This window comes from Triturus cristatus, chromosome 5_2 (genome assembly GCF_964204655.1).
Source record: "Triturus cristatus chromosome 5_2, aTriCri1.1, whole genome shotgun sequence".
Taxonomy (NCBI): domain Eukaryota; kingdom Metazoa; phylum Chordata; class Amphibia; order Caudata; family Salamandridae; genus Triturus; species Triturus cristatus.
In genome coordinates, this window is record NC_140588.1 from 10,511,458 (window position 1) to 10,535,457 (window position 24,000).

At 49.6% G+C, this 24,000-nt stretch overlaps 1 protein-coding gene across 1 annotated transcript in view; it reads left to right on the forward strand.

The window, feature by feature from the left end:
- Positions 1-24,000, forward strand: part of DNAH5 (dynein axonemal heavy chain 5) — a 5,853,083-nt gene that overhangs the window by 4,342,451 nt on the left and 1,486,632 nt on the right. The gene's annotated exons all lie outside the window — the stretch shown is intronic.

A 24,000-nucleotide genomic window follows, 5' to 3' on the forward strand; every position in this document is an offset into this window, starting at 1 on the left:
GCTGCCTTCAATGTCGATTCAACATAAGTTAGCCAAGCAATGTTACCTACCCTATCTAATTTCAAAACATCCTTTATAATGTGTCTTGTCAGAGCAAGGGTCTCCTTTCGCCATATTGAGTGCCACATTAGAATTGGGGCCATTGCAATTTTGTCGGTTATATAGGGGGCCCTCAATTCCATGTGGCACTTATAATTGGCACAGGACTTTAGTAGCAAAAGGACCCTTTTTTAAAAATGATCTTCAATAGATTGCAATTTTGTACAATCTCTAATTCCCCAAACAGCTGCCCCATGAGTGGCAGCAGAAACAGTCTTAGCTTGATACACAGATTTTATTAAGTCTATTGGTTTTAAGCTAGTTTTTTTTTATGAACTTGGTTAAGGCCCCAATGATTTTTTCCATCAGCGTTCCTCTATTAATAATCATCTTTTGCCAGTTAGATTGGGAATCAAACATGACCCCTAGATAGTTAAAAGAATCAACAACCCCCAATTTCCCCCCTTCGGTAGTAATTTGTGAGTGATTATGTTGTTTTGTGCCTGCTACTAAAAGAAAAGATTTGAATATTTAACTTTGATACATAGATTGCTCAAACTGTGTATATCTCAGGACTAGATGACGAAGGGCGTTACTAGTGCGAGCTAAAAGCACTGCGTCGTCCACTTTGTTTTTGATAATAAGTCTCCACTTTATACCAATCCTTTTGGTTCTGCCCTGGTAGAGTGGGTTAGCCTGGCACTAGATTTTCCTCTTGGTTTCCTTGCCAGTGCCAGGCAGCACTCCAGCGACTGCACCAGTGGCCTAAGGCAGTGCCTTTTACTACACCATGACCCTGGGATTGTTGTCAGATTTGCCACGGGTCCCATCCGACGGTGACAGTCACGCTCAACTTTGAATGTGTGGCAAGAGGATGTCTGACAGGGACTACTGCTGTAACCATTCAAAATCATATCGCCAGCATTATAAGGTAAATTACTCATTATATTGTGCTAGTATAGTGTTTTAAAAAAATATATATATTTTTATTTGCATTTTGTGTCAAACATAAAACGAAAAGAAGCGTGTTACATTTGGTTACATACGTGCAGAAATGCACATATATAATCCACATCACCTTGATTCCCACCTCCCTTCTGCGGGCTGTATAGATCTGTAGGTCCCACCCATTCATTGATCTTTGCTGCAGCATCCCACATGTTTTCCTCTTCCAAAGTGCCAGGAGACAAGCCAGCCGACTGTCTTGACAAAAGTGAAGTGCGACCCCCTCTATGAGCCAACTTATCATCGCCCAGTCCTCCATCTAGCCCATAATATTTCCTCCATTTGCCCCATACCCTATGGAATTTTCGCTGGCAGCCTCTTGCTTTGTATTTGACCCTCTCTGCCGCCATGTACATATCCATTCCCATCTTCTATTCTCGAAGCTGGGGAGTCAACCCTGCCCCCCATGTTCTAGCTACGTCCCTTTTCGCTATCACTATAGCCAACAGAGCGAAGATAAGCTACGGATGGCCCAGATCTACATTGTATGCAGTACGAATTTGGGGTCCAGGGGCAATGTTGCTTCTAAAACCTTGCTCAGTTCCCCCAGCACGATTTCCCAATATAACTGCAGTCCCAAATGGTATGGTAGAAATCCTCCTGCGCCTGGCCGCATCTCAAACAATTCGGGTCACTGGCACGGCCCATACGGTGAATCCGGGCCCTATCATAATACACTCTGTGTAGTATCTTATATTGAATAAGACGGAGGCGGGATTTAATGGCCACCTCCCAATGGTGCATTAGGGCTGCTTCCCAGTCAACGTTTTTTAGAGTTCCTAAATTCAGTTCCCATGATTGCCTCAACTTCCCCAGTCTGTCCGGAGTTTTATTATTCAGGGTCCGGTATGTCAGTGATACTGCCTTAGTGAGTATTTGTTCCTGCAGTTAGCTTCCCTCCTGTGGCGCATACTCTGGCAGTGAGGTTCATAATGAGCTCTCCACCAGTTAGGCATGTTGCAGCTGCGCATACTTAAAAAAACTGGGAGGTGTGCAACCCAAAATCAGTCTGCAGTGCTTGGAAGCTTTTAAGTTTGCTCTTGGCCACAATATCCCCTATGGTGGAAATGCCTATGGCGTCCCACCCCTCAAAGCCCCTCAATTTGTGGAGTTCCTTTAACCAGGGACAGTTCCAGAGAGGTGTCTGATTAATTGGTTTGCGTGCCCAGCCCAGTGCCTTTGAAGCTCTGTCCCATACCTCTAGCGTGACTTGTGTGGCCGGGAGTAGGCGTTCCTTGCCCCGTCCCCCATAGAGATAATACATGCACGTGCAAGTCGTCATAGTATCTCTTTCAAGCCTATAGGTGGGGTGGTCTGCCGTGGCATGTATCCATTCATTCAGCGGGGTCTGATGCTCCGCCTAGTAGTAGGCCTCAATATCCGGTAAGGAGATCCCCCCCCCCATTATATTGGTTACGATGTAATGTGGTCAGTGCAATCCTCGGCTGCTTCCAGAGTCATAGGAGGGAACGTAATTCCGCATCTATCGCCGGAAGGTCTGCCTGGAGAGGGGGAGGTACTCGTTCTGGAGGGCGTAAAGGAAATGGGGCAAAGTGATCATCTTAAACATGGCCACCCGGCTAAGGATCGTGAGGGGGAGGTCTTTCCACTTCAGTGCGTCTACAGCGAAGTTAGTGATGACCCGTTGAATATTTCTCTGGTACGAGAGCCCCCTGTCTGTGGTGAGATAAATCCCCAGATATGTGAACCCAGTCTGCTCTATCTGCAGAGCCCTGGGGAGAGTGGGCCAAGCCTCTAAGGCTCGTGGGCTGTATATGACCGATTTGTGCAAGTTTATAGTATATACAGAGAACGTTCCGTACCGGCCCATAAGGTCAAACAAGGCAGGGATCGTGGCATTTGGGTGGGTAACATATAGTAAGATGTCATCCGCATATAGCGAAATCATTTTTTCCCTAGCATCTGTTGATGTAGTTTGGAACCCCTGAATCTCTGACCGCTGCCGAATCTCGCAGGCCACTATCTCTATTGTGAGAACAAAGAGTAGCTGGGACAACGGACAGCCCTGACGGGTGCCCCTTCTAATAGGAAAATCTCTGGATACCTGGCCATTGACCTTAACTCTTGCACGGGGGTCCGTGTATAAGAGGCCCATCCAGTGCCTACATTTGGGGCCAATGCCAAATTTAACCAGGGTGGGCTCCAGAAAGGGCCAATGTACCGCGTCAAACGCTTTTCTGCGTCTAAGGACAAGAGCAAACGCGGGTCTTTTCGGTCTTGTACCTCCATGAGTCAATTGTGGGTCCTACTCAGATTCAGTCGGGTCGCCCGGCCGGGTAGGAAGCCCGTCTGGTCCTGGTGCACCAGAGTAGTGATGACTTGGCGAAGGCGCAAAGCAAGAATCGTCGCCAAAATTTTCACCTCTATATTAAGAAGGGAAATTCGGCGGTAGGAGGCACAATCACTGGGGGGTTTCCCTTGTTTTGGGATAGGGATAATTGTGGCCATTCGGAGATCTGAGGGCAGAATTTCCTCCTGAGATGCATCCCGAAAAAACGCCAGGAGGTGTACGGCTAAAAGATCTGTGCATTTCTTATAGAATTCTGCAGGGAGGCCGTTTGGGCCCGGGGTCTTCCCAGGACACAATCTGGTTATGGCTTCCTTGATTTCATCTACCTTTATATCACGTTCTAGTCCTTCCCTTTCATCGCCATCTAAGGACGGGGTCTGAATGGCCTCTAGATAGGATAGTATATCCGGTGGGGCCCTCAGATCTCGGGCTTCAGAGAAATCCTGATAGTAGGATACGAAGGTTTGAACTATCTGCGCATCCCGTGTCTGTGTTGTTCCCTGGGGATCCACTACGCCCTCTACCCAGCGGGATTCAATTTCTTTATGACTAAGCCATGCCAATAGCTTTCCCGATTTGTCCCCCACATCATACAGCCTATGTAAGGTCACCTGCGCCTTGGCCTCCTGTGTTACTAGGGCCCTGTAATGCTGCTGCGCATCCGTCAACAGTTTCAGTGCCAGTGGGTCTCTGCGTTGAAGGTACTGCTTTTCCAAGGTAAGGATTTGGGTCTCCAATGTGGCCAGCTCTTCCTGAGCCTTCCTCTTCTCCCAGGATATCCGATTTTGGTCCCTGTCCCTCAACGCCGTTTTATATGCTTCCCACATCACGACGCCCGACTGCACCGATCCTAGATTTTCTACAAAGAAAACTTTGGTGTCAGCCCGGAGACCCTGGAGCACCTCTTTATTCTGCAGGTCCCATGCTGATAGTCTCCAACTCCCTCGTCCGGCGCGGGACCTCTCCCCTACTGTAACATACAGGGGCGAATGGTCAGACAGACCCGGGCCATGTAGTCCGCCTCATAAATGTCCTCAGTGACGCCCTGAGGGAGCAAACACATAATCCAGTCACAAGTGGACCCTGTGTGCCCCAGAGTAGTACGAGTACTGTTGTTCTCCTGGATGTAGGTGTCTCCACACATCCACCAAACCCAGGGTATCTGCCAATCGAGCTAATTGTGTAGTCAAAGGGGGATGAGCATGTTCTCCCGAACGGTCCGTGGAGACAGACATTACGTCGTTAAAGTCACCCCCGATAGAATGTGTGTTGTTCCCGGTGTCCCCAGCAGAATGTCGGTTACTCCATGTAGGGTCTTAGTCTGTAACTTCAGCGGGGCGTAAACTGATAAAATGGTAACATTACTTCTACCCCATGACCCTGTCACTCCCACATAGGTTCCCTGGGGATCTATCCATGTGCATTGCACCTTGTAAGGTGGGGACTTTTTAATCAGGATGGCTACTCCTCTAGATCCAGAGGTGTATCCCACATGAGCCAGGGCCGTATATGCTCCCCTCGCAAGGAACCCGCATTTCGTGCCTTTAAGATGGGTCTCCTGCAGTAGCACCACATCCGGACGGGCACGTTTTATGAATGATGATACCAACCCTCTTTTAATGTTGTCTCCCAGACCATTAACGTTCCAAGTGAGCACTGTAAAGGTGTTATCCTCCGGACCCGTTACGACCGGCTGTTGCGTAGTGGTGGGACACAAATGTATGAACAATTAGGCAATGCCCTATTCAGGGAATGTGGGTAATTACGCGCGCTCTCCAGAATCTGCGACTGCACCTCAATAAAACATAATGAATAAAAAAAAAAGCAACAATAATGGAACTGTTTTTAACCCCTCACTCCTATCCACCCACCCCACCTCCCTCCTCCCCGTTGTCACACCCCCTGCCAGATGCTCGAGGATGTGCATTAGGGTGGCAGAGTTCTGTCGCCCTCCCCAATCAAACTCCTGCAGCAAGCCCAATATTTCTTAGAAAGAAATTCCCCCACAAACAGACGAAACCCAGATAAAGGAGAAAAACCAAAGTGCTAGAGAAGAGAAGGAAAGAATGAACGAAGAGAGGAAAACCTAGAAGAGGAGAAGAGGAGAAAAGTGGGCGATGTCAAGCCCAAGTCTGTGGCTACTCCGAGCCTCTCGCCTGCGATGTAATGGGGGTCTTCATCCACTCCGCAGGTCTATTGGGTGGGGTAGCAGTGGGGGGAGTGTCCAAACAACAAACTCTGGTATCTTAGTCTGGTCCCACCGTCGATCTTCCAGGCCTATGTTCAAGAGTGTGAATCAAGGGGCTCCCCTGTGAAGCCAAAGTTTCTGACGTTGCGTCCTGCTCCATTGCCACTATTTCAGCCACCAAGTGGAGAGAGGGTCCGTCCTCCCCCTCCTTTCCTGTCTCTAGTCTCAGTACCTGGATCAGGGTGGTCGGAGAGACGGAGAGTGTGCGTGCCTGCCGAGAGGCGAGAGTCCAGCGAGCGACCGCTGCGCCGTAGGATTCTTCCAGTACCCCGCGATGCATATGGGGTCGCCCCCTGGAATCGGTCTTTCCGAGTACCCCGGGGTTGCTGTAATCTTTGAGGGCCAGGGGTTCGCGGCGCATTCCCTGTTGATGTCTGGTTACTGTGTGGTGGAGCCTCCGGCCGCTCCAACACAGGCCTCTCCTCAAGCCAATGCCATGCCTCCTCCGGTGTCTGGAAGAAGTGAGTCCTCCCCATGAATATCTCTTTCAGTTTTGCGGGGAATAGGAGCATGTATTGAATCTTGTGTTCCCGCAGCTTTGCCTTCACCGAGTCAAAAGTACGCCTTTGCTTCTGTACCTCCCTGCTGTAATCTGGGAAGATCATTATACGTGCATTTTCGTGCCTGATATCTCCGATTTTCCTGGCTTCCCGGAGGATCGTGTCCCTGTCAAGGAAATGTAAAAAGCGAGCTATGATGGGACGTGGTTGTGCCCCCGGAGGTGGCCGGGCCATCAGCGCTCTGTGTGCTCTTTCTATCACGAAGCAAGCGGAGAAATTATCCTTCGGGAATGTGCGCAGGAGCCAAGAATGGAGAAAGCTCGACATATATGTCCCTTCAAGTCCCTCTCTAAAGCCCACACATCGGAGGGTATTGCATCTTGCCCTGTTTTCCGCATCATCTATGCGCCACTGAAGTCTTTATTCGAAGACTGGAGGCCTGTCATTCCTTTGCGTAGCTCTTGCAGAGTATCCTCAGCTTCCCCCGGTCTAGACCCCAACTCCGTGACCCTGGCCGACAGGTTCCGCAGGTCCTGTCTCAGGAGCGTCACCTCTGTGCCCACCTCACCTATCTTCCCCTCGAGCACCGTCCTGGAGGAGAGTGTCCGTGTCAGTGCGGGCGGCTGGTCGTTCTTCCAGAGGGGAGGTGATTACCTGGGTGTAGTGGTCCATTCTCCCTTGGCGTGGCGATTTCGGGTCTTTGTCTTTGCCCATGATCAACGTTATGATGATGAAGCGTGTAGGGGAACCCTGTCTGCACCGGGGGAGCTCACAGCAATCGCGGAAGGGAGGGGTACCAGGTCTCCACCTCTCCGCTGCGAGTGACCCCCAACTCTGTTTTAGATGCCAGATTACTGTGACTAGGTTCTTAGGTGCAGGTCGTTTCCCACAAAGCACCTCTTAGGCCCCCCTCGAGCCAGCAGGAGACCAGGTTCCTCAGCCAATGAGGCACATCAGGGACAGTCCTGAACAGACTCCGCAGGGTCGAGACCGGCCCCGGCTATCAGGGTTCCACTGAGGCCACAACTTGCAGCTACAGCGCGGTCGAGGGGGGCTCCCCTCACCTGGCGCCGGCCCCTCGCCGGTCCCTCGCGGCTCGCCTCCGGCCCTCCAACCACCCACGCAGATTCCGGGGTCCCAGCAGGCCCGCTCAGCATGCCAGCACACCTACACTCAGGCGCATGGAGCCAGTGCCTCCGTCAGTTCACCGCCTGCATCCGATCCAGGGGGGGAGGGCTAAGGCACCACCACAGGATACTGAAGGCCTCCCGGCAGCCTCCGTCCGCCTAACTCCCAAGGCAGGTCACAGCGCCAGGCGGTCTGGATCGCCGATCCTCTGCTCACGCAGAGCGTGACACCCAGGCCTCGCTACCGGGTGGCACAGTGACTCCCAACCACCCGGCTTACCTGGGGTCGCAGCTCCAGACACCGCTCATAAGCGCATTCCACCGCTCACAGACACTCAGTTCGTTGAGCAGTCTCTTCCAGACGGTCCCGGACTGGGCCGCAGCGAATCCGGACAGGACTTCCCCCTCGGCGCACCCCCGTCAGGTTCTGGAGGGGACGGAGGCCGAAAGTTCTCCGGTATCTCGTCAAGCCGCCTCAGCTCCGCGACGGTGCCATTTTGACCGCGTGGGTGCCGCCGCTGCTCAAGTCCCAGGAAAGCCGCGGAGGAGTTCGCGTGGTGTCCCGTAGTCCCTCATAAACGTCGCTGGGGTAGTAAGTAATGCCTGGAGGGCAGATGCAGGTATTGGATGGTGCTTTCTGCCGGAGCTCGGCAAAAGCACGTCTCACTCGGCCATGCTGTTGGCCACGCCACCGTGCTATTATAGTGTTGACCAGCTGATTCAAATTCTGTTGCTATACCTGCCTGCCCTCAGAGCTCACACTGTCACTGAACATCTCCCAGCACTAGAAGTGGCAGTTCGCAGTTATCATGAATTCATGACCCCTCACAATGCCATTTATAAGGTGGCCGTTAGCACTCTCACGCTATCATCCCTGTCACCGTCTTTACTGACGTGCCTCTTATTTTAAGGCATAATGCTCTTCAATGATTGAGTTCAATTTAATATTGGTTACAGTCTGGGCGTCCGCTCAACCTCCTTTGATTCTGGGCAAATCACTTTATCTCTGTGTCTGGAAAAAATGAAAGTTATCTTGTATAACATAACTGTTGCTCTTGTAAAGTGATCTAATACCAATGGGTGGAGTTTGCGCTACATAGCACTGAAAAAAATAAAAAGAATAACTAAAAGCAGAGCAATACACAGTAAGGAGGACAGGCGCACTACACAGTAAGTCAAATAATATTTTGAAATACCTTGTCTACGGAGCATAGTTTACAAGTGTAATCTTATGATTCACCCTGGGCCTGATGCACAACCATAGAGTTGCAGAGAGAGGCTTCTGTTTTTTGTGAAACTTTGGCAACTTGGGAGCAGTAGACACACAGAGAAATAAAGGACTTGACTGTCAAATGTGTTAATGAGAATGCATGTTTTACATGAACGTGCATTTGACATGTCTTGCACGGGCTAAAATAGTCATCCTTTAATAAAAAACTATGGCACATAATAAAAAATTACTCCGCCTAGGGGCGTGGCTAGCTGCTGGAGAAGACGTCTGCACACTAACGCGGCTCCGACTCCAATCCCCTAAAACCCTAAGAAATCCGTTAGTCGTCACTGACCCAGGCCGGTGTCGATGACAGCTCCAGCCGCGATTGACCAGGAAAGACGGGCCAAATACCTGCCCGGGGTCCGCTGAGACTCACGGCCTGGGCATAGCTGTGAGCCGCGGCCAGGAGTACTCATGCGGCCGAAGGGAGTGGCTTAGAGCGAGAGAGGTGGTGGCGAAGTCTGTCCGGCAACTGTTTTGGCGTGCCTGTTGATCGTTGCGGGTCGCGGCCGCTGCTGGGATCTCACGCTGAGGGGGGCTTGGAGGACCATCGGTGGCTGCATATTGACGGCAGCGGCTATCAAGGGGTAACTACCCTGACTGTCAAGAGGGTTGTACATTGAACTGAAGAGAAAGTACATAGCGGATACATTATGTATTGATAGGGGTGCCGGCGGGGAGCTCCTCGCGCCAGGTGGAGAGTGGTGATCTTTGCGCTAAGCCATCAGCTAGGAGGGGACTTCGCCACTCGCGACCAGTGGCGACCTTGTGCTGAACCCTGTGAGACCATCGCTACGCAAAGGGAAAAAATACCGCTGATAACACAGGCGAGGAGGTGAGCCAAGAAGGGGTGAGCCGACAGGCTGGTGGCATTGTTTTCCTGGGCAGGCGGCATGGACACCCCTGGACCGCTCCCCTCGGTTAGTGGCACAGCACTATCCCTATAAGCTCTGCCATGTCTGGATGCAAGGGTGGACGTGGCTAGCACCAACCCAAGTTGGACAAGTTCACCTGGCTCAAGACCCACGAGAGAGCAAGTGCTCAGCCTGACACGGTGCAGGAAACACAGCGCACGCCGACAGTGGAGAGTGCCCTCACCATACATGACATACTAGTAGAGGTTACAGCAGTGTGTACGTCACTCGAATCCCGCATTGACACGGTATCTACAGAAATCTCCCTTATCCATGCCGACTTTAGGAAAATGGATGATCGAGTGGAGGAAGTAACCCAAGGCCTCACCACTAACACTAAGACCCTGGAAAAACGAGTCAGTGAACTACAAACCACAAGCAAGGCCCTCACAGAACAATTGGATGGGCCAGAAGGAACAAAGTTAGAATTCTTGGTGTTCCTGAGAGAGGTAATGGCCATGCCACTGATTTATTTGTGGAGAACTTAATCACTCAGCGATTGCAGCCTAAAAAACCTCTCCAACTACTCCTTCGAAAGGGCACTCCGAGTATCGGGTGGAAAACCCAAACCTGGACAACCACCCAGGCCAATACTAGCACATGTCTTTAATTTTCGAGGCAGAGATGTGATTCTGCAAACTGCACGTTGGGCCCCTCCTCTCAAAATTGAAAATAATATTGTCACATTCTTCACTATGAAGGTAGAGAGACAGCCAAGGAGTTTTCTTTAAGTCAAAAAAGCCCTTAGAGACAAAGCGCTGACCTATGCACTGCTGTTTCCTGCGAAACTCAGGGTGGAGTCCGAGGGTAAAACGTGGTTCTTCACGGAGCCGGAGGCGGCCTTGGAGTTGTTGGACGGATGGCGACAGGTAGGAGGTTCGGACAATCCTGAAAGGCGCAGGAGAAAAATGGGGAGAGAACAAAAACAGACAGCGTCTGGCCAAGAACCAAGAGCTTTCACCGATAAAGATCCACAGTGGGGTAGAGAGTCTGCCCTAAAATAAACTGTGCCATGCAGACAGCTTTCTTGGAGTCCCAACCAGGGTGAACATTCGCGCTTTCTAAGGACATCGAGATTAATCGTAGGGCCTGCGAGTCAGGGATGGGCCCCAGAGGAATGAGCGAGAATGTACTTTGACGGAAGTGCGATGGGGCAGAGACCCTACAGCAATGGTGGCTGAGTGTATGTACAGCGAAGTTGCACTTATAGACTCCTGACTACATGGCTAATTATTGTCAATGGGGGTGGAAGGGCGGAACTAAGGGTCTATGTCTTCCCCGAAACAGGGAAAGGAGGGCAATGGGCACTCTGCACTGTTGTGGTGATGGGTAGTTCAAAGTCAGTCTTGCAGGGAGGCAGGTTGGGTGGGGTGAGTTTCCAAGTTATGGGGGTTTTATTTCATCTTTGTTACATTTCTATTGTTGATAGCTGGTAACAGCCCATGCTTACCTACGGCTTCGGCCCTTACCATCGGGATTGTAGACACTGCAGCTCACAAATATTGTAATCACTATGAATGCAGTCATGACTCAACCACCCAAACAAATTGTCCTCGACAGTACTGCCCCTACTCCTGGCAGGCAAACAGCAACTGCTTTGGTCGATGCCACTGGGGTGGGAAGAGCTGAGATTGCACTTAACCTACTTTCTTGGAATGTCAATGGGTTGGGGGATAAACTCAAAAGGGGGGTGATGGTCCAATACATTAAACGGCAGACACTAGATATCGTCTTAATGCAAGAAACCCATCTTGTTGGGAATACTTGTAAGGCGCTTGACTTATGGGGATATAAATTAGTAGTGCACTCTGGCTTCACCACTGGGTCCACAGGGGTGGGGATTCTAATGCGGAAAAACCTTCTGTTCATTGTGACACTCAAACACTGGTGAGTATGGCTGCTTCGCTGCCTAGTCGGGCACCTGGGAGGGCAGGTGCATGAATATCCTGTCGGTGTACATACCCCCAGCACTACACAATGTGGCCTTACCAGACATGAGCAAGATGATACTGGACTTGCCAGAGGGTGACCTTGTATATTGAGCAGACCTCAATATGATTCTGAGCGACCAGCTAGATAGATACCCACCCAGGAGCAATCCTGACCTAAAAACACGATGGCCGACTTCCTCACATCCTTAGTCTTGGTAGATGTATGGTGCGAGGCACACCCACAAGCACGACAATACACTTTTTATTCAGCAGTATACAACAGCAGATCTCGGATCGACCACATCCTAACGCTGGCAGACAAAACGCACTATTTTACAGAGGTCAGACACGAAGCTAGGGGCATTCCAGGCCATGCCCCCATATTGGCTCGGTATGTGGTCAGTACTGGCCCCACTCACTTTCACTTGCCTGTTTCCTTTTTCCGAGTCTGCATCACTCACATCCCTGAAGAGCCCCTGGTGGGACGAGGGACCCAGGGGAAACGTCGCCTCCATACGCTACATCTGCGCACCCAGGGGAGGACTGCTACACCCAGAGTGCACCGCTCCACGTAACCGCTCCCGCGAGTGAGGACGAGGCGGGGCCAACGCGCTTATAGCGCAGTCTCTCCTCCCGCGGCGCGGGAGCTTTCACTTGCCTGTTTCCTTTTGCCGAGTCTGCATCACTCACATCCCTGAAGAGCCCCTGGTGGGACGAGGGTCCCAGGGGAAACATCGCCTCCACACGCTACATCTGCGCACCCAGGGGAGGACTGCTACACCCAGAGTGCCGCGAGTGAGGACGAGGCGGGTCCAACGCGCTTATAGCGCAGCCTCTCCTACCGCGGTGTGGGACGCAGCCCGGACGAAGCCCGGACCAAGGGTGGGCCCGTCTGCGCCCGTCAGGGTCCGGAAGAGACCAGACCAGGCCACCCCTCTGAGAACTGATTACTGCCAGAGTATGTGGTAAGCCCCTAAGTACTGAAGGCTGCATATTATTGGAGTGGGTCATATAACTCTTTGATCCGAACTGTTGCAAAATTGTAAGCATTGTATTGCTCTGGGTGCTGCAAAAATAATGAGCAATATGGGTAAACGTAAGGGTGCTACTGCCACCTTGGATGCTTTTATCATTAGAGCGGAATCCTTACTAACCCACGAGATACAAATAGCAGAAAGACGACTATCTCTTGATCCTGCTAACTTATCCACACTCAGACAAATTTGCTCACCTAAACTTACTGCTACCCCGCAAGCAACCCCGTTGAGACCAACAATAACGGTTCTAAATGATTCACCGCTGCCCGATTTATCAACTACCCCCTTGCTTGTGACGCCAGATGCCCCAAATAGTTTAACTAGTCCAGGCATGGCATCCAGATTACGAGCGTTAAGAAAGACAGAGGGGTGTAAGGAAGGAGAACAATGGGCAAAAAAGAGAGCTGACGCTGGTCCCAGGAAATTGAAAGCAAAGAAATCCGGGGGGGATGGTCATGTGGCAAAACAAAACTGCCACATAGATGATCAAATGGTAACCAAGAATTCTGTTAGCACACAGACTGAGGTAGATCCAGCTCTGCATTCCCCCCAAATGACAGCAAATGTCAGGAATATAGAGCGAATTATTCCACTGTCTATGGAATCTGCACTTGGGGTTATGCTAACACAGATTGAAGAACTCATGACCAAAAAATTTAGTGCCTTGGACAAGAAGAGCGCAGTGGAGCACCACCCTAAGCCATTTGAAGAACAATAGTGGCACTGTTTCTTTTAGCACACATGAAGAACGGCACCAGACTACACGATACCAAACACCAATACAACTACCACCACAAGCAGAGTGTTCGGTTCCATCTAGCAAGGATATAGCGAATTCAATGAGTAATGTGGGTAGGGATATTCCTATGACAAATTTCCCCACAATAGTAAACAGTAGGGTGGGTAGTAAACAGGGTGGGTCACTGGACATACATGATAATCAAGAAAGTCTGGTCAATAGACACTTGGCCCAAACAGTTCCCGATGGTCCGGGAATCCATACTGGCCAGGGAGCAACATATAGCCCCAAAAGCACAGACTTAATACCAAATACTGATGTCCTAAAATTACCTCCCGCTTCGTGTCCTTATGTGCTAATACTACCAGGGGTTCCTGTCTTAAGAAGGGAACAGAAAGAGTCTTGGAGTAACCTACGGAATAAAACAGTGGATTGGTTAACTAAATGTAAGAGATTTAATCCATTGAACACTGAAGATATTCTTATGGTTCGTAGGGTAGGGTGGGTTGGTGAGTCTAATAAGAATATAAAAGGTGATTGCGTGGTGATAAATTTTAGACGGTTCCAGATGGTTCGGAATTTTCTAAATATGCGAGAAGAGATATCCCCTTGAAACACTTGCGTTTGTGCTCTACCTTTAGGACATTTCTATAGACCATCGCTTGGAAACAGTGTCAATTGTGTGGTCACTTCTGTTGCACTCTCAAATAGATTTGAGGGATTATCATCACTGGATACCCCAGATTAACAACAAAAACCCCTGTATCAAAAAATGAGCAATGATTTTGTCATTTCAAAGCCACATGACAACATGGCCCATCCATTTCCTTTATATGTGCAGAACACAGAAGTGCCACAGTGTGCTCTAAAGATAAATGGGATTCATGAACCACCAAAGCAGGTGAGGGCAAGAGTCATAGTTAGCTCACAAGCCTCCCCTATAGGGTCACACTTTGATCAGCCAATGGAAAGTAATATGTCAACCTCATCTAATGGCAATACGGAAAACAGGGTACTTTCGATCGTAGAACTGTGTAAGCAGACGGAAGTACGTCTCCTCGTGGAATGTAGCAGGGCTAAACAGACATTTAACGGATATGGTATGGCACAAATATATTGAACAAAGCGATATTTGCCTTCTGTAGGAGACCTGGTCATTGGAAACTCCCCATAGAGTGGGGTTCAAGACATTTAGTGTGAATGCCATCCCATCAGCAAAAGGCAGGCCATCAGGGGGCCTTGTAATATAGAGAAGGATTGCCCTTGAAATCCATATCATTCCACTGTACATACCGTCACACGACATGGTTGGGGTAAAACGGATTACACAGGATGGTAAAGAACTACACCTAATTAACATCTATAATAGACCAAGCCCTGCTACTAAAGAATCATTAACAATAGAACAGCTTGATTCCTTTTTAAGTACACTAGGGCCAAAGATGAGGGTAATTGTTGGTGGAGATATCTGAAAGAAACACGTTAGTTAGATTCCTTACCTTAGAATATCCTCAGGCGTCAGGCTGGATCCGGAAAGATTTTCGTCAGCAATACCCTTGCGCGTCGCTAGGCGTCGTCTGCGGCTCCGCGTCTGTCGTCGGCGTTGTGATCGCCGGAATGACGCCGTTGGAGTTCTTAGACACCGCCTCTTGCGCTGATGTCAGTTCTTCTTTTTTCCGCGCCAGTAAGCGCAGATCCGGGAAGAGCATACCCTTTTAGTCACTTTTTGAACTTTTTTGGTTCCCATTTCGAGTCGACCTCGACTCCTGGTGCTGGTAGGGATGCCCGGGTTCAAGCCGTGCGACGCCTGTCACCGCCTGATGTCGGTCACGGATCACCACCGCCGGTGTCTCTACTGCCTTGGGGCCGACCATGATGCTGAGTCGTGCCTCGACTACTGGGCCTTGACCTCGAAGGCTAGGCAGGAGCTGTCCCGCAAGCTGCTCGAGATCCGGTAGTCGGCTCTGCGCCGTTCTAACGGTCCCGGTCGAGGAGGAGGTCGAGGGACCGGTTGCAGAGCCGCAGCCATCACCGCTCATCGGGGTCGAAGTCCTCGCATTCCGGTAAGTCGAGGTACAGTAAGAAGAAGTCGAAGAGGCGACATCGCTCTTCTGACTCCCCTCGCGCGACTCGGCTGAGGGTTCGGGTGGCATCACCCGCGCGGCTCCGTTCGAGCCGCAGGGGTCGCATCCGGCCCCATACCCTCCGGTCCCTGGGCCTGATGCGACTCCAGAGATCCGAGACTTCCTTGTGGCCATGAGGAGTCGCGCTCCGCCGTCGAGGCCTGCCGGCGCGCCTTCGGGCCCCGTATGTCCGACTGGGAGGCCTAGCGAGCCAGCGGCTCCGGCCCCAACGCCGTTTTTGACTTCGGTCCCGACGCCGCAGGCCCCCGTGGGATCCAGGCCTGGATCCCGGTCGACGCCGGTCGACCTTACGACCCCTCCACCGGCGCCAACCCCTTCGGTGCTGCTCCCAGCACAGTCTTCGGACGACGTCGTCCCCAGGTTTAGTCCCGGTCCAGGCCCGGCGTCAGAGCGGCGCCGCCCGGCGCCGTCCTCGGCGCCGATGGATGACCGATTCATCTACCGCCCAGCTCCGACCTTTCAGCCTGTCTACCAGGAGTCGGATGACGGGGACGACTGAGAGGGGTCTGAGGACCCTCTGGTACAGCAGTGCCAGTTAAGCCAGGACTAGGCAGAAGAGCTGGGGGATGCCAGTGGTCTTGACACCTCCCCTGACACTGGCTTCATCTCTCCTCCCTCCGTGGCTACGGAGGCGGGTGCTACCTATTCTGTGGTGCTGCCGAAGCCCTTCATCTGGAGCTCCCTGCAGTGGCCGTGGGAACTAACCTCCGCACTGAAGTGCTTCAACCGTCAGTAAGCTCCTCGGAGCCTCTACTGCAGTTCAATGAGGCACTGACGGATGTTCTGATGGGCACCTGGTCCAAGCCCTCCACAGTCCCTCCTGTGGACCGGAGCGTGGCCTGGCGCCACCGCCCCGCACCGGGCGACCCCAGCTTTCTGTCGGTGCACCCCACCCCTGAGAGCCTGGTTATCCAGGCCTCTACCTCCCAGACCGCCTTCACGTCCGCTCCTCTGGATCGGGAATCCAAAAGGTTGGAACAGTTTGGGAAGAAACTGTTTTCCTCCCTTAGTTTGGGGTTGCGGTCTATCAACACCGCGTGCCTTTTGGACCGTTACACCCACTCCTTGTGGGATACAGTGATGGACGTGCTGCCCTAGAGTCCGGAGGAGGCCCAGACACGGCTCGCCCAGGCTCTTGCCGAGGGGCGGGATGCAGCACAGTACTCGATATGATGTGGGTTTGACACAACGGACTCACTAGGTGGGGCAATTGCGACCACGGTGGCGATTCGTCGCCACGCCTGGCTGAGGTCCACGAATTTCTCCGGGGATGTCCAGAGCACCCTCATGGACATGCCCTTCGATGGCTGTCGCCTTTTTGGCGACAAAGCGGATAGTGCGCTTGAGCGCTTTAAGGACTCCAGGGCTACGGCCAAGTCCTTGGGCCTCTCGGCCCGCAACCGCAAACTTCCGCTTTTCGCCCCTCTCATGGCCAAGGAAGGGGCGCCCCACACGTCCGTCTAGCCACAGGCCGCAGAACCAGCCTCAACGCTGTCGCGGATGTGGATTCCGCCGAGGTGGAGCAGGGAGGACAGAGAGCCGGTCAGCCCACATCTGCCCAAGCAGCATCTGCCTCAAAGCCTTCCTAGTCCGAGCTTTCAGGCCCATCACATCGGACAGGTGGGTGCTGCAACTCGTCCAAAGGGGCTACTCCCTACCCTTCGAGGCGACCCCTCCAGCCATGCCACCGCAGTACCACTGCATGTCGGGGGATCACTTGCGACTTCTGCAGGAGGAAGTTACGGTCCTCTTGGCCAAGGGGGCCATCGAGAGCGTTCCTGGCCCAGAAGTAGGTCGGGGTTGTTATTCTCACTACTTTCTGGTTCCCAAGAAGGGCAAAGGGGGCCTACGCCCTATCTTGGACCTCAGGAGTGTCAACGCCTTCCTCCGGAAGGAGAAGTTCAAGATGCTCACCTTATCTCAAGTTCTGGCTGTAGGAGAGTAGGGTCTGCTTTCTATGTTCACCCCCACTTTTTGCTTTTGCTTCACTGGTTTTCGACTTAGATGTGGCTGTGGGCCTGCTAATCAGACCCACAGCCCAGCTGTTCTCTCTCTAAATTCATACTATGTACTTTAGGTACATACCCCAATTGGTAAGGATCACCCTCTAGGGCCCTGTACAGTGTACCTTAGGTACCCAGGGCATGGGTGTACCCTGGGCCTACCAGGGGCTGCAGCATGTATTATGCCACCCCTGGCTGGCCTTCCATCATGACACAACTGGCTGATCACTCAGCTGGGGCAAGGTCGTGTAATCACCCCTTGCTTAGGTGTAGTATTCCTACACCTAGCTTATATATATATACACATGGGTAACCTATCAGTCACTCCTATGGCAGGCCTTAACAATCCTGAAGGCAGAGTGCTTGGTAACATTTGAGATGGTGCTCTAGCATGAGCTGAGCCTGTCTGCAGCTTTCGGAACCATGTCCTTATAGCTGTTCTATGATATCGCCTACCATATACTCTTAAAGTACCTTATAATCCTCGCGGTTATGGTAACTATGGTTTGGCTTTATCAAAACATGTCGTGTAAGGTGTCTAACACTTTGGAATACTACCCCCACACCATTTCTGGCGATGAGGATAGTGTTCCCCTGAGGAAATATGAATTTTTATGATCAATTGTGTCCCCTATCTAGACCCCAACGGCTCCATGTACATGCTACAAGTACATGTATGTTCCCTCCACTTCAAGCTATGAAGACGCAAATACAATTGTGTCCAACGTTAATATGTCCTCTTTCAGATCTGCCATGAATGGGTCAGATATTCCGTTCCTAAGTATGCCTTGCCACCGTCTTTATATGGTATACTTTTCACGTTTTCCAGCTCTGGCAAGGTAGGCCCTGAATTCTGCCATCGAGCTTTTCCTGCTTCTGCCTCTGAATGCTCCAGCCTGGACCTGCATCTGTATCCATGAACTTTGTCTTACTTCCTGCGCGGCTAACGGTGCCTAGCCCGGCCTGTTGCCTGCCAAAACTGTATTCAGCCTTCAAGTTATCTGCTCCGCTCCTCGAGAAATGCATTCCTGTCTAGTAGCTTAGGTAAACATCCCTCCAGCTGCAGAGCAAAGGGCCCGGCCTTACTGTCTCCGTGCAAGTAATTCATGACTTTCGTTACCATGGTAGATGCCCCCTCGCATCTCATGTAGACACTTAGACGCTTGTACACGCACTAGCAGTCAGTATAGAATAGGCTCTGTCCGAAAAGACCTTTCCTTCCAGATAATATAGTTCCTTAAACACAAGATATTAGATACGATTTGGGACTAGGTTGTCCTGACATCCCAGACTTCTGTCTCCTCATGTAGGGCTAAATGTCAAGTTCCCTTCACCCTCTAGTTACACGTCAATCACACGTCATGCGGCTGCGCGCGCATCTCTGCCATATATTTTTGCTGACTTTGCAGGATTCTCTTATGGATCCACCCACTTGTGTCATCATCATAATGACGTTTCTAGTATACGCCTCTATGCACGCCTATTGTAACGCCCTTTTCATTACGTATGTGTATTCTTATCTCTCTTCTCAACTGTAACGCCTTCTGCATATGTCTTTACTGTAATGCATTTTTCATATAAATATGACAACCTGTCAATAATGTATTGCTGATCCCTTCCTGAACCTTCGTGGTGACGGAACTCGATTGCCTGGTTCGAACCATCATCATTCCTTTGTAAGGAATAAATTCCCTTTTATAACCTCAAATACCACGGATTCTGCCTCTTATTTTTACTGAGTTATTCTTCTTGAATTTTACCGCATAAATTAAGTCTAGGTAATTTAAATTTACCACATAATTGGCGCCCGAACAGGGACACCTCTCACACCCCACGCGCCGGAGGTGCGTTGCAGACCCGGTCTCCTGCCACAGCCGGACGGACAATTACGCGTATCCGCAGGATTTCCTGTATCTCCCTCAGGCCAACGGGGGGGACTGAGGCTGCGATCAACACCCAGACGAGGCGGTGAGGAGTGCGGAGAATCCCGACCAGAGCCTAGCTGAGAGAGCAAGATCCGAGGTATACAGAGGCCCACCAGATTCCGAAGTTCCGAAGTATCTAAGTCACGAGTCGAGTCCAGTCCAGTTTGGTCTAGTCCAGTCCAGACTTCCGAGGCCTTCCGTTCCGTGCTTCCCGGTGAGTACCGTTGCTGGGGACGCATCTAGACGTGCACATTAGTTTGTGCCGGTCAAGACGGGTTTGGGTACACAGACCTGGTCTGCACTGTTTTAGCAGTGTATCTGTACTGTTTAGCAGTACATACAGTATATTTAGTATTATGCAGTTAACTAGTTTTATTCTAATTATTATTGTACGTTCTAAAATGTTTTGATATGTTTTAAATGTCGTGGTATGAGTGACTGTTCGATCTTCATTATTGTGTTTATTGTAATTATTGTGTTCAAGACCGAGTAAGAATTAAGTAGCAAGGTTCAAGATGCCGTTATTTTCAAAATTAAGACAGATAAAAACTAGAAAAGGGATACTCGAGGAAGCTGTTCCCATTCCACCTAGGGACACTCCGGGGTACTTTATGTACCATAAACATGGCCTAGATGCCGTATTATATCTTGATCTATGGGTGGACTACACCAAGGATTTAGCAGAGAGTCAGAGATGGCCCGCTACTGGAACATGGGATGCAGATTGCATCATGAGAGTAGAAGAAGTATTATGGAAAAAGAAAGCCAGACAGTCACAAAAAGATGCCATTGAACTATGGCGTAAAGAATCGCATAGACGCACAGAGAAAGCACTCAGAAAGGAAGAGAAAAGTAGGGAAGATTCAGAAAGAGTCCGAGAAAACATATTAATTGACGAAGGTATCCGAGTAAAAACAGAACAAGTAGACAGACAACGAAACACTCTTATGAATGGTATGTATCCTCTTCTGGCCGAGGGTTTGCCTAAGGCCACCCTGGAGGTACCAAAAGATCTGCCACCTCCATTACTCCCGATTAAAGTACATCCCAAGACCGCAAAGGACATTTTCCTCTCTTCCTATTTAGATGATGCAGCCCCCGAATATGCTAATGGTGCGCAGCAACGCACACCACCTGTTAACGACGCTCAACCCCAAGATCAGCTGCACCCACCTCCGCAGCAACAAACCCCTCCTCACGTTCAGACCGTTCCATCTGTTTCTACAGTCCTTCCTGCACCCACACTCTCTACCCTACACCCAACAAATCCTTTTGGACTTGGCACCTCAGGAGGTGCGACAGGAGGTTTTTCCACGCCACCGCCAGCAACTAGATTGACTTATAGGGATTTAGCACACCAACGTACACCCCAAAGAGCTAATGACAATATATTAAATGAGCCTCTTACAGATTGTAGATATGATCCAGTGCCAGGTAAACACGACAGAATGTTGCTATCTTCAGTACGTTTACGACGAGTTGCAAACTATTTAATGACATTACCAGGAATGGTTGAACATCTAGACAAAATATATCGCTTTGTCCAAACAGGGCAAGGTCCTGAAAGTATTGGCGAGGCCATGGAATACCAGAAAGTAGACATGCAAAAATTATTGTTACGCTTTTTCATAAACTGCTTGATCAGAAACAGAGATAGGCCTGAGGTAGATTCGGAGGAAATGCAAGTACTTACCAGATGGGGTCAGAATATAGCAGACGGAAAACATGATAAACAGAAGTATATAGAAGTCATGTGCCGAAAGATCAGAAAAGAAGTAGAACGAATACATGAAAGAAGATTAGAAGCAGATAAAACTGAATCAGAGGAAGAGGAGGAGGAACAGTCAGAAATGAACACAGGACAATTAGAATTACCAGCTAGACAAACGATAGCTTATGTAGGAAAAGGAAGATCTTTTAATAAAACAATACGTCCGATATATCCAGAATGTAACAGAATTTTTCAAACAGCTATCTCAAATCCAAGGACCCCTGAACACTTATTCCAGGCTACTGATAAATTACTTCGAGAACGAAGGGGGTACCATGTGCTCGATTCTATGGATGAACAAGAATTAGCCAGGTCAGCAGTACAATGGGCTGACAGTTCTGAAAAATACAGTGATGATGCGCTAGCACACACGTTTCTGAATCTCGCCCCAGATGAGCAGCGTTTAGCTAGTATATACATGATACAACATCTCCTTATATTATATAAAGGCCAACACTCCGATCCTGGTCCCCTACCTGATATACTGATAGAACTACTCATGAACAAATGGAGAGGTCTAGGTACCGATCTAATTAAAGTAATTCTAGAATACCGACATAGATATAGTGCCTTTTTGTGTCCAGAACATGATCCAGCTCCTTCCATGGAGAGAAAAACGTATTACATAGACAGACAGAATCCCTTACGCGAAGTACACCCAGTTAGAAATGATGATAATACGTTTAGACGCGTGTTTGTGTACACGCCCATAACTAAAATAGAACTATTAGAAATGAAAAAATTAGTGCCCAGCCATGACAAAGATCCAGCAGGTTTTCACCGTGAACTAAAGGACATGTTACTCATGGGTGATTATACCTATCCTGACATTATGAAAATATTGAAAGTATTATTGCCTGCCGGTATTTACGAGAAACTCAAAGAAAAAGAATGGGAAGTGGGAGACCAAAAGATTGATTGGACAGTATTAGAAAACGAAGAAAATGCCCGAACTGCAGGCGTAGGGCTTGGGGACAAAACAAAAGCATTGCCAGGATTATTAGTACAAGTATTGCCACGTTTATTAACTACGAAAAAGGAAGACTGGGGAGCAATCTCAGCTTGTAAACAGAAACCCGATGAAGACACTAGTGATTTTTATTCCCGATTTGAAAAATGTTTTGGTATTAATAGCGGCCTGAAAGCAAGTAGCGAGTCATATCCACATCTTTTTGTAACAAAACTAGTCGAGAACTCCCTGCCACAGGTTAAAAACAGAGTATTAAAAGTTGAGAGCACTTGGCAAGCTAACACTCCTTCACAGATGTTACAAATGTTACAGTATCACCAGAATAGAATTAGAGAAGAACACGAACAAAGACGTATGAAAGACACGAAAATGAAAATGCTCGTCGCTCAGTCAGTTCCAGCTGACGGTCATAAAAAGGGTGCGACACAGTCCAGTAATTCAGCGGTTCCCGTTAAAGGGACATGCAACTATTGTAAACAGCCAGGTCATTATATAAACGACTGTGCAGTTCTGAAACATAATATCTCTACGGGTAAAACCAAAGAGAGACCACGTCCGCCTAGACAGGATCAGATCCAACAACAAGCACCTCAACATGTACAGCCTATGCCGGTTCCACAACAGACCGTAGTGGTACCACAGCCACAGCCTATTGCCGCAACACAAAACACGACACAACAGATGTACCAGTATGCACAAAATGACTATCCAGATTATCAGCGATACACATGAAATAGCCTAGAGAGGGAAGTTGGCTTACCCCTTATTTAGGTTCCTGTAGATCAAGAGGGTCCTTATGTACAGAGTCAAGTATTAGGGAAAGACAGAAAGTTTCTACTTGATACAGGGGCAAGCAGAACAACTATAAGTCACGACGAAGTCCCAGGGGCACCCCTCTCAGGCTCACAAAATATTTCCCTTGGTTTCTCAGGAAAACCTACTATTAACGAAGTATCGCAACCGCTTGCATTTACAGTTGGTCCATTGACACGGACTACAGATCTATTGCTTACAAAATCATGCCCAGAAAACTTGTTAGGTATAAAAACATTGAAAGCTCTAGGAGCTATAATATGTTGTTCTCCGGACGGAGTACGACTATTTTTGCGTGACTTTAAAGGTCACTACGTGTCAAGAGACATGGATCACCGGTTACAGAATCTACCTGCACATTTATGGGCAAAAGGCCCCAATGATGTAGGTTGTATGCACATTACACCATATCGAGTCACACTCAAAGCAGGAGTGGTATTACCACGAATGCGACAATACAAGTTACCTCCAGATGCTGTAGTGGCTTTACTGCAAATCATTGACGAGCTCATTGCACAAGGAGTGGTTGTAGAAACCGACTCCAATGTATGTAATTCTCCGATCATTCCGATTCTTAAACGAACTGATCCAAAAGCACCCCCAGTATATCGATTAGTTATTGATCTGCGCGAATTGAATAAATGCATTGTACCACAATATCCCGTGGTCCCAGATATCTCTTCATTACTGACAGCTATTGATTCAGAAGCAACGTTCTTTACTGTAATTGACCTCAAGAACGCCTTCTTTAGCGTCCCAATCGATCCGGAAAGCCAATATTTGTTCGGATTTAGTTTAAATGGACGAAGCTTTAAATTCGCACGCGCACCTCAAGGATTTACAGAAAGTCCTAGCATCTACAGCCAAGCACTGAAAAGACAACTTGACAGTATCCACATGCCAGTTAACACTGCACTGCTTCAGTATGTCGATGATCTGCTGATCACCGCCCGAAGCGAACCCGAATGTGAAAAAGCATCACTGACGGTTTTACATTTTCTGGCCGACAAGGGGCACAAAGTGTCCCCTTCGAAGCTGCAATTCTGTGCCCAGCAAGTTGTGTACCTAGGGCACTTGCTGTCCAAATGGGGGAGACAGCTCACACCTGACCGCATCCAGTTAATTGTAAACATGTCACCACCCAAGACACAAAAGGAGGTACGGGCCTTCATAGGCCTCACTTCATACTGTAGGCAGTGGATTCCCCAATATGCATTTCTAGCAAAACCACTCATTCAGTTGACAACCCA